This window comes from Oncorhynchus clarkii, unplaced genomic scaffold, assembly GCF_045791955.1.
Source record: "Oncorhynchus clarkii lewisi isolate Uvic-CL-2024 unplaced genomic scaffold, UVic_Ocla_1.0 unplaced_contig_3709_pilon_pilon, whole genome shotgun sequence".
In the NCBI taxonomy this organism is placed as follows: Eukaryota; Metazoa; Chordata; class Actinopteri; order Salmoniformes; family Salmonidae; genus Oncorhynchus; species Oncorhynchus clarkii.
In genome coordinates, this window is record NW_027261024.1 from 32924 (window position 1) to 48205 (window position 15282).

A 15282-nucleotide genomic window follows, 5' to 3' on the forward strand; every position below is an offset into this window, starting at 1 on the left:
ACAACACTATTGTTTCTAAGATGGCGTAGCAGTCAGACGTCTTTGTCTTGTCTCGTGTATATATCTTTCTTTTTCCTCGCATTCTTTTTAATATTTTTCCTAAACCTCAACTTCAAAATACTCTCCTGCAACCCGCCTCACCCAATGTGGTGTGCATCTGTTTTTTTTCTAAGTATTTCTATTTACCTTCCAAACTGGAATACCTCAACTGAAGCTAGCTAGCTAACTAGCTACCAGCTATCAGTCAGCTAACCACTGCTAGAGGTCATCAGCTAACCTTTAGCTCGGAAAGCTCTCGTACAACGCGTTTCAAACCAGAGCATACCGGACCTATTTTTCTCTCCATATCCCCGGATTCCTACCTCAAAATCTGAACCTTTTCATCTGGATCATGGCAGCTAGCTAACTGCAACCCGGGTTGACAACTCCTGGCTAACGTTTCCGTCCCGGAGCAAGCACCAACTAGCCTGGAGCTAGCCCATGCTAGACCCATCTCCCGGCTAGGGCTCCTGGGCTACTCCTGAAGCCCACTCCTCGGCTACAATATCCGGACCCTTTCTACTGCCGGTACGGGGCACGGAACCCCGCCGATCCTTCACGACTGGAATACCGACATAATCTGCCCGAGGATCCCAACAGGCCCCTCAGGCGCGACTTCCCCTGAAGGCCCATTCTGCTAAACGCGGTCTGCTAGCTGTCTATAGCATATTGGACTGTTAGCTGATCAATTGGCCAGTTTCTTGGACCACTATACCCATTTTGCCAATTGGACTTGGACCCCTCTGCTACTTGGAACCCTACTAATTCCATGACTGGTCTATCGACGTCACCGCACGAGGAGGCAAAAACAGACTTTACCTCATCACGACGTCCCTCTAAGGCCCTTATGCTAGTTTGCTAGTCCCGGCCTGCTAACTGCTAGCTTGCTAGCCCTGGCCTGCTAACTGTCTGAATCGCCGTGTCCCCAGCCAGCCCAACCACTCACTGGACCCATACGATCACTTGGCTACGTATGCCTCTCCCTAATATCAATATGCCTTGTCCATTACTGTCCTGGTTAGTGATTACTGTCTTATTTCACTGTAGAGCTTCTAGCCCTGCTCAAAATGCCTTAACCAGCCATGTTGTTCCACCTCCCACATATACGATGACATCACCTGGTTTAAACGTCTCTAGAGACGATATCTCTCTCATCATTACTCAATGCCTAGGTTTACCTCCAATGTACTCTCTTCCTACCATACCCTTGTCTGTACATTATGTCTTGAATCTATGCTATCGTGCCCAGAAACCTGTGCCCTTTACTCTCTGTTCCGAATGTGCTAGACGGCCAGTTCTTATAGCCTTTAGCCGTACCCTTATCCTACTTCTCCTGTGTTCCTCTGGTGATGTAGAGGTTAATCCAGGACCTGCAGTGCTTAGCTCCACTCCTACTCCCCAGGTGCTCTCATTTGTTGACTTCTGTAACCATAAAAGCCTTGGTTTCATGCATGTTAACATTAGAAGCCTACTCCCTAAATTTGCTTTATTCACTGCTTTAGCACATTCTGCCAACCCAGATGTTTTAGCCGTGTCTGAATCCTAGCTTAGGAAAACCACCAAAAACCCGGAAATTTCCATCCCTAACTATAACATTTTCCGCCAAGATAGAACTGCCAAAGGGGGCGGTGTTGCAATATACTGCAGAGATAGCCTGCAGAGTTCTATCTTACTATCCAGGTCTGTACCAAAACAATTCGAGCTTCTACTTCTAAAATTCCACCTTTCCAGAAACAAGTCTCTCACCGTTACCGCTTGCTATAGACCACCTTCTGCCCCCAGCTGTGCCCTGGACACCATATGTGAATTGATTGCCCCCATCTATCTTCTGAGCTCGTGCTGCTAGGTGACCTAAACTGGGACATGCTTAACACTCCGGCCATCCTACAATCTAAACTTGATGCCCTCAATCTCACAAATTAACAATGAACCTACCAGGTACAACCCCAAATCCGTAAACACGGGCACCCTCATAGATATCATCCTAACTAACTCGCCCTCCAAATACACCTCTGCTGTTTTCAACCAAGATCTCAGCGATCACTGCCCCATTGCCTGCATCCGTAATGGGTCTGCGGTCAAACGACCACCCCTCATCACTGTCAAACGCTCCCTAAAACGCTTCAGCGAACAGGCCTTTCTAATTGACCTGGCTGGGGTATCCTGGAATGACATTGACCTCATCCCGTCAGTAGAGGATGCCTGGTTATTCTTTAAAAGTGCCTTCCTCACTATCTTAAATGTAAAAAAAATAGGACTTAGAACAAAATAATGTAGAACTAGGAATAGATATAGCCCTTGGTTCACTCCAGACCTGTCTGCCCTTGACCAGCACAAAAACATCCTGTGGCGTTCTGCATTAGCATCGAATAGCCCCCGTGATATGCAACTTTTAAGGAAAGTTAGGAACCAATATACAAAGGCAGTTAGGAAAGCTAAGACTAGCTTTTTAAACAGAAATGTGCATCCTGTAGTACAAACTCAAAAAGGTTCTGGGACACTGTAAAGTCCATGGAGAATAAGAGCACCTCCTCCCAGCTGCCCACTGCACTGAGACTAGGAAACACTGTCGCTATTGATAAATCCACAATAATTGAGAATTTCAATAAGCATTTTTCTACGGCCGGCCATGCTTTCCACCTGGCTACCCCTACACCGGTCAACAGCCCTGCGCTCCCCACAGCAACTCGCCCAAACTTCCCCCGCTTCTCCTTCACCCAAATCCAGATAGTTGATGTTCTGTAATAGCTGCAAAATCTGGACCCCTACAAATCAGCCGGTCTAGACAATCTGTACCCTCTCTTTCTAAAATTATCTGCCGAAATTGTTGCAACCCCTATTACTAGCCTGTTCAACCTCTCTTTCGTATCATCTGAGATTCCCATAGATTGGAAAGCTGCCGCGGTTCTCCCCCTCTTCAAGGAGGGAGACACTCTAGACCCAAACAGCTACAGACCTATATCTATTCTACCCTGCCTTTCTAAGGTCTTTGAAAGCCAAGTTAACAAACAGATTACGGACCATTTCGAATCTCACCGTACCTTCTCCGCTATGCAATCTGGTTTCAGAGCTGGTCATGGGTGCACCTCAGCCACGCTCCAGGTCCTAAACGATATCATAACCGCCATCGATAAGAGACATTACTGTGCAGCCGTATTCATCGAACTGGCTAAGGCTTTCGACTCTGTCAATCACAACATTCTTATTGGCAAACTCAACAGCCTTGGTTTCTCAAATGATTGCCTCGCTTGGTTCACCAACTACTTCTCCGATAGAGTTCAGTATGTCAAATTGGAGGGCCTGTTGTCCGGACCTCTGGCAGTCTATGGGGGTGCCACAGGATTCAAGTCTCGGGCCAACTCTTCTCTGTATACATCAATGATTTCACTCTCGCTGCTGGTGATTCTTTGATTCACCTCTACGCAGACGACACCATTCTGAAAACCTCTGACCCTTCGTTGAACACTGTGTTAACTAACCTCCAGATGAGCTTCAATGCCATACAACTCTCCTTCCGTGGCCTCCAACCGCTCTTAAATGCAAGTAAAACTAAATGCATGCTCTTCAGCCGATCACTGCCCCCACCTGCCTGCCCGTCCAGCATCACTACTCTGGACGGTTCTGACTTAGAATATGTGGACAACTACAAATACCTAGGTGTCTGGTTAGACTAAACTCTCCTTCCAGACTCACATTAAACATCTCCAATCCAAAATTAAATCTATAATCGGCTTCCTATTTCGCAACAAAGCATCCTTCACTCATCCTGCCAAACATACACTCGTAAAACTGACCACCCTACTGATCCTCGACTTCGGCGATGTCATTTACAAAATAGCCTCAAACACTCTACTCAACAAATTGGATGCAGTCTATCACAGTGCCATCCGTTTTGTCACCAAAGCCCCATATACTACCCACCACTGAGACCTGTATGATCTCGTTGGCTGGCCCTCGCTTCATACTCGTCGCCAAACCCACTGGCTCCAGGTCATCTACAAGTCTCTGCTAGGTAAAGCCCCGCCTCATCTCAGCTCACTGGTCACCATAGCAGCACCCACCCATAGCACGCGCTCCAGCAGGTATATCTCACTGGTCACCCCCAAAGCCAATTCTTCATTTGGCCTCCTCTCCTTCATGTTCTCTGCTGCCAATGACTGGAACGAACTGCAAAAATCCCTGAAGCTGGAGACTCTTACCTCCCTAACTAACTTTAAGCACCAGCTGTCAGAGCAGCTCACAGATCACTGCACCTGTACATAGCTCATCTGTAAATAGCTCATCCCCATACTGTATCATTTATTTATTTATTTTGCTCCTTCGCACCCCAGTATCTCAACTTGCACATTCATCTTCTGCACATTCTACCATTCCAGTGTTTAATTGCTATATTGTAATTACTTCGCCACCATGGCCTATTTATTGCCTTACCGCTCTTATCCTACCTCATTCGCACATGCTGTATATAGATTTTTCTACTGTATTATTGATTGTATGTTTGTATATCCCATTTGTAACTCTGTGTTGCTGTATGTGTCGAACTGCTTTGCTTTATCTTGACCAGGTCGCAGTTGCAAATGAGAACTTGTTCTCAACTAGCCTACCTGGTTAAATAAAAGGGGAAATAAATAAATAAATACAAATATCAGGAAGTGCATAGGAGATGTTGTACCCACAATGACTATTAAAACCTACCCCAACTAGAAACCATGGATAGATGGGAGCATTTGGGCAAAACCGAAAGCCCGAACCTTTGCATTTAACCAGGGCCAGAAGACTGGGAATATGGAAGAACACACAGTGTAGTTATTCCCTCTGCAAAGCAATCAAGGTGGCTAAACGTCGGTATAGGGACAAAGTTGAGTCCTAGTTCAACGGCTCTGAAACGAGCCGTATGTGGCAGGGTCTACAGACAATCATGGATTATAAAGGGAAAACCAGCCACATCGCGGACACAGATTACTTGCTTCCGTACAGGCTGAACACCTTCTTCGCTCGTTTTGAGGATAATACACTGCCACCGACGTGGCCCGCTATCAAGGACTGTGGACTCTCCTTCTCCATGGCCAACGTGAGTAAGACATTTAAGCGTGTTAACCCTCGTAAGGCTACCGGCCCAGATGATATCCCTAGCTGTGTCCTCAGAGAATGCATAGAACAGCTGGCTGGTGTGTTCACAGATATGTTCAATCTCTCCCTATCCAGGCTGTTGTTCCCATGCTTCAAGATAGCCAACATTGTCCCTGTACATAAGAAAGCAAAGGTAACTGAACTAAATGACCACCATCCCGTAGCACTCACCTCTGTCATCATGAAGTGCTTTGAGAGACTAGTCAAGGATCATATCACCTCCACTTTACCTGCCACACTAGACCCTCTTCAATTTGCTTACCGTCCCAATAGATCCACAGAATGATGCAATCGCCACTACATTGCACACTGCCTTGTCCCATCTGGACAAGAGGAATACCTATGTAAGTGTTACGTTCCCCAGTTTCTGTGTTGTAGATTGTGTATTTGAGTGTGTTTCAGGAGATGGCTTCCTGAAATCCCCCAGCAGCTGATTGGTCGACTCCACGGCTAATTGTAGCTGACCCCGCCCCCTCGTCAGGACGCAGCTGTCTCCAATTTCCAATGCCTTCTGAAGCTATATAAAAGCCAGTGTTCTGTTCAGAAGAGAGATCATTGTTGGTAGGAGATTGCAGAGAGAGATTGAATGTGATATAGATCATTGCTGAGAGAGGAGGTTGATGGTTGAGGGGTATAGCATGTTGGTCGTTGGTATGTACTATGTTAGTTGTTGTTGGTAGCAGCTTTGGTATGTTCTGTGTTTGTTGCTTTGTCAGAGCTTCTTTAATGGCCTGAGTTAGTTTTTTCTCAGTTTCATTGTGAAGTGCATTGTTTAATATTCTGTTTCATTTGTTCCCAGGGGGGAAGGGGAAGGCACCCAGGGAGTGCTTAGGCAAGAGGCCCGTGGGCATACATATACCCGTAGTATATTCACTGTCTAGGCACACAAGGTGAGACCTGGGCGGACCACCCCCTGTATTTTGGTTAGGGCACCAGGTGGTGCTAAATTAGGTAAGTAGTGGGTAGGCAGGTAAGATAGGAGAGGGCGCTTTGAGATTTACTTTCTTTGCTTTGGTTCCGTCCAGCCCCTTTTCCCCATATTACTGTATGAAGGAATACATTCAAGGTAAACTGTAAATTCTCTGCCTTTTGTCATCCTTACTCACACCTACAGTCCATACCTCTTTCACTTCGCGTTGAGTTGTAGCAGGGTGTTGCGTTCCCTCTTCATAGAGCCGTGCGTAACAGTAAGAATACTGTTCATTGACTATAGCTCAGCATTCAACACCATAGTTCCCTCCAAGCTCATCATCAAGCTCGAGGCCCTGGGTCTGAACCCCGCCCTGTGCAACTGGGTCCTGGACTTCCTGACGGGTTGCCCCCAGGTGGTGAAGGTAGGAAACAACACCTCTTCACTGATCCTCAACACTGGGGCCCCACAAGGGTGCGTGCTCAGCCCCCTCCTCTACTCCCTGTTCACCCATGACTGCGTGGCCAAGCACGCCTCCAACTCAATCATCAAGTTTGCAGATGAAACCACAGTAGTAGGCTTGCCAACAATGATGAGACCGCCTTCAGGGAGGAGGTGAGGGCTCTGTGAGTGTGGTGCCAGGAAAATAACCTCTCACTCAAAACTAAGGAGATGATCGTGGACTTCAGGAAACGGCAGAGGGTGCACCCCCCTATCCACATCAATGGGACCACAGTGGAGAAGGTGGAAAGCTTCAAGTTCCTTGGCGTACGCATCACTGACAAACTGAAATGGTCCACCCACACAGACAGTGTGTTGAAGAAGGCGCAATAGTGCTTCTTCAACCTCAGCTTAAAACCTAAAACCCTCACAAAATTTTACAGATGCATATTTGAGAGCATCCTGTCAGGCTGTATCACCACCTGGTATGGCAACTGCACCACCCACAACCGCAAAGCTCTCCAGAGGGTGGTGCGGTCTGCCTAAAGCATTACCGGTGGCAAATTTCCCGCCCTCCTGGACACCTACAGCACCCGGTGCCATAGGAAGGCCAAAAAGATAACCAAGGGCATCAACCACCTGAGCCACTGCCTGTTCACCACGTTATCATCCAGAAGGTGAGGTCAGTACAGGTGCATCAAAGCTGGGACCGAGAAACTGAAAAACAGCTTCTATCTCAAGGCCATCATACTGTTAAACAGCCATCACTAGCACATCAGGGGCAGCTGCCTATAGACATACAGTGCCTTGCGAAAGTATTTGGCCCCCTTGAACTTGTTGACCTTTTGCCACATTTCAGGCTTCAAACATAAAGATATAAAACAGTATTTTTTTGTGAAGAATCAACAACAAGTGGGACACAATCATGAAGTGGAACGACATTTATTGGATATTTCAAACTTTTTTAACAAATCAAAAACTGAAAAATTGGGCGTGCAAAATTATTCAGCCCCTTTACTTTCAGTGCAGCAAACTCTCTCCAGAAGTTCAGTGAGGATCTCTGAATGATCCAATGTTGACCTAAATGACTAATGATGATAAATACAATCCACCTGTGTGTAATCAAGTCTCCGTATAAATGCACCTGCACTGTGATAGTCTCAGAGGTCCGTTAAAAGCGCAGAGAGCATCATGAAGAACAAGGAACACACCAGGCAGGTCCGAGATACTGTTGTGAAGAAGTTTAAAGCCGGATTTGGATACAAAAAGATTTCCCAAGCTTTAAACATCCCAAGGAGCACTGTGCAAGCGATAATATTGAAATGGAAGGAGTATCAGAACACTACAAATCTACCAAGACCTGGCCGTCCCTCTAAACTTTCAGCTCATACAAGGAGAAGACTGATCAGAGATGCAGCCAAGAGGCCCATGATCACTCTGGATGAACTGCAGAGATCTACAGCTGAGGTGGGAGACTCTGTCCATAGGACAACAATCAGTCGTATATTGCACAAATCTGGCCTTTATGGAAGAGTGGCAAGAAGAAAGCCATTTCTTAAAGATATCCATAAAAAGTGTTGTTTAAAGTTTGCCACAAGCCACCTGGGAGACACACCAAACATGTGGAAGAAGGTGCTCTGGTCAGATGAAACCAAAATTGAACTTCTTGGCAACAATGCAAAACGTTATGTTTGGCGTAAAAGCAACACAGCTCATCACCCTGAACCCACCATCCCCACTGTCAAACATGGTGGTGGCAGCATCATGGTTTGGGCCTGCTTTTCTTCAGCAGGGACAGGGAAGATGGTTAAATTGATGGGAAGATGGATGGAGCCAAATACAGGACCATTCTGGAAGAAAACCTGATGTAGTCTGCAAAAGACCTGAGACTGGGACGGAGATTTGTCTTCCAACAAGACAATGATCCAAAACATAAAGCAAAATCTACAATGGAATGGTTCAAAAATAAACATATCCAGGTGTTAGAATGGCCAAGTCAAAGTCCAGACCTGAATCCAATCTAGAATCTGTGGAAAGAACTGAAAACTGCTGTTCACAAATGCTCTCCATCCAACCTCACTGAGCTCGAGCTGTTTTGCAAGAAGGAATGGGAAAAAATGTCAGTCTCTCGATGTGCAAAACTGATAGAGACATACCCCAAGCGACTTACAGCTGTAATCGCAGCAAAAGGTGGCGCTACAAAGTATTACCTTAAGGGGGCTGAATAATTTTGCACGCCCAATTTTTCAGTTTTGGATTTGTTAAAAAAGTTTGAAATATCCAATAAATGTCGTTCCACTTCATGATTGTGTCCCACTTGTTGTTGATTCTTCACAAAAAATACAGTTTTATATCTTTATGTTTGAAGCCTGAAATGTGGCAAAAGGTCGCAAAGTTCAAGGGGGCCGAATACTTTCGCAAGGCACTGTAGATTAGGAGGCACTGGCCACTTTTAGAAATGGATCACTAGCCAATGTAATAATGTTCCGTATCTGGCATTACTCATCTCATGTGTACAAACTGCACTCCACACTATTCTACGGTATATTAGCCACTTGTAAATTGTGTTTACATATTCCATCATCCACTTCATACTGTATTGTATTCTATACTACACCACTGACTGTTAAACAGCCATGTCCAGTACATCAGGGGTGGCTGCCTATCGACATACACTGGAGGCACTGGACATTGTTAGAAATGGATCACTAGCCACTGTAATAATGTCTGTGTATCCTGCATTACTCATCTCATATGTGTAAACTGTACTCTATACTATGCCACTGTATCTTAGTCAAATGCCGCTCTGACATACATATATACTGTAGCTATGTGCATATAGCTATTCATCTAGTGACAGCCATGTTTGGGGAAACTCCTCTAGTGTACCATACTGTCCTGTACAGCCTGTTGCCCAACCCTGTCCCTGCCCCGCATGAACTCTGGACCTGGACTATCATCTACCATTATCAACCATTATTGTTATTGCCTGTGCCCTTTGGATCTCACCACCATGCCTAGGTCCATTTCCTGTTATACCATTATCAACCATTATTATTATTATTACCTGTGCCCTTTGGATCTCACCACCATGCCTAGGTCCATTTCCTGTTATACCATTATCAACCATTATTATTATTATTACCTGTGCCCTTTGGATCTCACCACCATGCCTAGGTCCATTTCCTGTTATACCATTATCAACCATTATTGTTATTACCTGTGCTCTTCGGATCTCACCGCCATGCCTAGGTCCATTTCCTGTTATACCATTATCAACCATTATTATTATTACCTGTGCCCTTTGGATCTCACCACCATGCCTAGGTCCATTTCCTGTTTATGTACAGTATTGTATTTTATTGTATGGTTCCTGAAACCTGGTTATTAGGGTTGATGAAATAGGCCCCTAGTGCTAGGGAGGATGTATCTATTCATAGAACCTGGGTCTCCCTGTGAGGAACATGCCATATTTCATTTGCACAATCAATATATAGATGTAGGATCTTAAAGGTGCAATATGCAGAAATAGCTACACCATTTCCTGGTTGCTAAAATTCTAATAGTTTGCCTAATTTCAGTTTGTGACAAAACAAGCTATGTATAATGTAGAGCATAATTGCACCATTTAAACCGCTGTGAAATATATTTTACATAACCACAAATATTGTATTTTCAACTGTTTTTACTTAAGAAGGGAAGCATAGAAATACCGCACCTAGAACAGATCTACCGCTTCTTAGATGTGCTTTCAATGAGAATGAGAGATCTATAACTTTCTATGGGAATTTGGTCAGGTAGCCCAAAAAGTTACATATTACAGCTTTAACTTGATTACCCTGTTGTAGGATTACTTTCATGCTATGCAGAACATTTTGTGTATTTGAGGCTTCTGAAGTTGGTAATTTGTACTATGAAATTTCAGACTTGATTTTCTCCTACGACAAATGTATCTAAACCCCTACAAAAATGTTAATTAATTATAATCCAGATAATAATTCACATTTCCTGTTGCTGTAGAATTATTTTCCTGCTGTGACTAAAATTAAGGTCCTATATTGTAGCAATTGAATAGCAATATATAGCCTGTGTTTAGTCTCCTAGCTGTCATCAGTTATTAGACTATCCCTAATCTGCTATTAGAAACACGTGCTGCTCCTGGGGTGTTTTTGTCTTCAGGCTAAAGCCAAGGTCAGCCAAGGTCAGATACACAGCGACTGTGTCCCACCCTATTCCCTATCTAGTGCACTACTTTTGACCACTTGTCAAAAGTAATCCACTATGTAGGGAATAGGATGCTATTTGGGACGTAGGCAGATATTAGCTATTAGCCCTGCCAGTCATTCACAGCTACATAAATGACTGGTAGTTCTGGGTAATAAGGAAGTTTACGTGTGAAGCCTTTTAAACAACACCTTAGCAGCAGCAGCTCAGGGTCGTATTCAATATAACACACTGCAGAAAACATTTTGCAACAGAAAACTAAAACAAGCATTTCTTATTGGACACATGTAGGTAGTCCCTCCCTGTTTCAGCCTGTTTTGTCCGTTTGGTGCCTGATGAATACAACCCAGGAGTCATGTGGCTGTAGAAAGAGAGAAAGGCCCTGGAGCTGTTCCTGTTATTAAGTCTCATATTAACCTCCATATTAACACCTTTCATTTCCTGTCCACCTGTTCACCTCCTAGTGCTCTGCCACTCTGGGTTCAGCTTCAGGTTGAGGTTTATTTACCTGACATCATAGTACATTATGTGAAACATACTTAACATGTGATGTCATACAATAGTTCAAAAGATGGGTACAAATAATAGTTATACTTTATTTAAAAGGTACCAACATATTGACTTCTTAACGCATTCCGAGTTCATACAGAATGCTTTTTAAAAATTATTTATATATTTTTAACCGTTATTTAACTAGGCAAGTCAGTTAAGAACAAATTCTTATTTACAATGATGGTCTACTCCGGACAAACCTGGACGATGCTGGGCCAATTGTGCGGCACCCTATGGGATTCCCAATCACGGTTGGGTGTGATAGAGCCTGGATTCGAACCAGGGACTGTAGTGACACCTCTTGCACTGAGATGCAGTGCCTTAGAACGCTTTTACAAGAAGTGCAATGCAGTGCATAAGGCTAACACGGACTGTGCATGAAGAACTAAGCCTAACATGGACTGTTCATGAATAACTAAGCCTAACAGGGACTGTGCATGAAGAACTAAGCCTAACAGGGACTGTGCATGAAGAACTAAGCCTAACAGGGACTGTGCATGAAGAACTAAGCCTAACAGGGACTGTGCATGAAGAACTAAGCCTAACAGGGACTGTGCATGAAGAACTAAGCCTAACAGGGACTGTGCATGAAGAACTAAGCCTAACAGGGACTGTGCATGAAGAACTAAGCCTAACAGGGACTGTGCATGAAGAACTAAGCCTAACAGGGACTGTTCATGAAGAACTAAGCCTAACAAGGACTGTTCATGAAGAACTCAGCCTAACAGGGACTGTGCATGAAGAACTAAGCCTAACAGGGACTGTTCATGAAGAACTCAACCTCATCCTATTACTGCACCACTCAACCTGTCCAGTATGACAACCTCCATTACAGTTCATTTTTTAATACCTTTTTACTAAACCTTTATTTAACTAGGCAAGTCAGTAAAGAACACATTCTTATTTACAATAACCAAAAGGAAAAAAGCCTCCTGGGGGGACGGGGGCTGGGATTAAAAATACAAATCAGAGATAAGTGTTACTCCTCCCTGCGCACATGTTTACTGTGATTTAACTAGGCGTTGGGAAGGGCTCGTAAGCAAGCATTTCACGATAGTCTACACCCGTTGTATTTGGTGCACGTGACAAATAAAATGTTCTTTTATTTGAAGACAGTTTCGGTCGGTGTGACCTTCCTATAAACATTCCCCACCTCCACAACTCTCTCTCTCTCTCTCTCTCTGTTCTATTTTATTTTATTACTAAACATATAAACTGAACAAAAAAAATGTTGGTCCATGTTTCATGAGAAATTTTCCAGATGCACAAAAATATTATTTCTCTTAAATGTTGTGCACAAATTTGTTGACATCCTTGTTAGTGAGCATTTGCCAAGATAATCCATCCCCCTGACAGGTGTGGCATATCAAGAAGCTGATTAAACAGTATGATCATTACAAAAGTGCACCTTGTACTAGTGACAATAAAAGGCCACTCTAAAATGTGCAGTTTTGAAACACAGCACAATGCCACAGATGTCTCAAGTTTTGAGGGAGTGTGCAATAGGCATGATGACTACAGGAATGTCCACCAGAGCTGTTGCCAGAGAATTTAATGTTCATTTCTCTACCATAAGACACCTCCAAAGTCGTTTTAGAGAATTTGGCAGTGCGTCCAACCGGCCTCACAACCTCAGACCACTTGTAACCGCACCAGGCCAAGACCTCCACATCCTGCTTCTTCACCTGCGGGATAGTCTGAGACTAGCCACCCAGACAGCTGATGAAACTGAGGAGTATTTCTGTCTATAATAAAACCCTTTGTGTGGAAAAACTATTTCTGATTGGCTGGGCCTGGCTCCCAAGTGGTTGGGCCTATGCCCTCCCAGGCCCCCCAACGACCCTGCCCAGTCATGTCAAATCTTTAGATTAGGTTCTAATTGATTTATTTTCATTGACTGATTTTCTTGTATGAACTGTAACTCAGTAAAATCAATGACATTGTTGAAGCGTTTATATTTTTGTTCAGTATAAATAGATATTGTTATTGAGACAGACAATAGGCGTTACAGACACTAAGACTGCAGATGTATACACTGTCAAATGTATCAATCCCTACAAAAATGATCATTAATTATGACAGAGTATCAACGGCAATTTATATCATTCGAGAATAACGCTGAAGTTATTTCTCCACACCGTCTGTGTCAATTATAACCTCCAACGATCATGACTCACATTACCATTCCTCTCTAACCTAGTCATTGTGTTTTGGCATATCATTAGCGACTTTAACCTTGAAATGTTTTCTGGCCATCGTGCAAGGTTTACCTGTAAGTGTAAACTTCCATGCTGCCAGCCAGCCTCTATCAATCTATCTAGGAAGGCAGTCATCTAGCCAGGCAGTCATTCAACTTCTGAGTCATTGTGAGGCATCTTTGTTCCAGAGATGAATAGTATTAATTAAAGATCAGACCTAGGTCCAAATATTATTCAATATAATTTCAAATACTTTAAATCTGTACTTGATTAAGCTTGTCTGGTTTAATGCACACTATAATAGTGCCCAAATCTTACCCAGCTGGCAATTCAGGAAGGCTAGAGCAAACACTCAAAGTATTTGAAAGATTTAAAATAGTTTTTGAACTCAGGTCTGCTAACTATAGGCTAACTACAGGCCCCATAAACATGGACCAACAGAACAACATGTCCCTTCCTCCTGCACTTCTGAAAATAATATTAGTCATCAATTCTCAAATCAAATGTATTAGTCACATGCTTGGCAAACAACAGGTGTAGAATAACAATGAAATGTTCCCCAACAACGCAGAGAGAAAGAAAATAAAGCAATAATAGAAAAGTAAAACACGTAATAATAAAGGTAATAATTAATACACAATGAATAATGATAACTTGGCTATATACAGTGGGGAGAACAAGTATTTGATACACTGCCGATTTTGCAGGTTTTCCTACTTACAAAGCATGTAGAGGTCTATAATTTTTTTTATCATAGGTACACTTCAACTGTATACACTGTCAAATGTATCAATCCCTACAAAAATGATCATTAATTATGACAGAGTATCAACGGCAATTTATATCATTCGATATAAATGTGTGATTGTCTGAAAACCTGCAAAATCGGCAGTGTATCAAATACTTGTTCTCCCCACTGTACATGGGGTACCAGTACCGAGTCGATGTGGGATACATATAACTAGGAATAAAGGGACAGATAATAAATAGTAGCAGCAGCGTATGTGATGAGTCCAAAAAGTTAGTGCCAAAAGGGTCAATGCAGATTGTCCGGGGAGCTATTTGGTTAACTATTTAACTAACGATCTTATCACTTGGGGGTAGAAACTGTTCAGGGTCCTGTTGATTCCAGACTTGGTGCATCGTTGTGTTTTGCCTTGTGGTAGCAGAGAGAACAGTCTATGACTTGGGTGGCTAGAGTCTTTGACAATTTTTAGGGCCTTCCTGTAGAGGTCCTGGATGGCAGGGACCTCGGCCCCAGTGATGTACTACCCTCTGTAGCACCTTGAGGCCGGATGCCAAGCAGTTGCCATACCAAGCGGTGATGCAGCCAGTCAAGATGCTCTCAATGGTGTAGCTGTAGAACTTTTTGAGGATCTGAGGGCCCATGTCAAATCTTTTCAGCCTCCTAATGTGGGAGCGGCATACCCTCTTCACAACTGTCTTGATGTGTGTGGACCATATTAGATCCTTAGTGATGTGGACACAGAGGAACTTGAAGCTCTCAACCTGCTCCACTAAAGCCCTGTCGATGTGAATGGGGGTGTTCTTGGCCTTCTGTATGGAAACTGGAGTGGGTCCAGGGTGTCTGGGATGATGGTGTTGATTTGAGCCATGACCAGCCTTTCAAATAATTGTATGGTTATAGATGTGAGTGCTACAGGGCGATAGTCATTTAGACAGGTTACCTTGGCATTCTTGGGCACAGGGACTATGGTGGCCTGCTTGAAACTTGTAGTTTTTACAGACAGGATCAGGGAGAGGTTTAAAATGTCAGTAAAGACATTT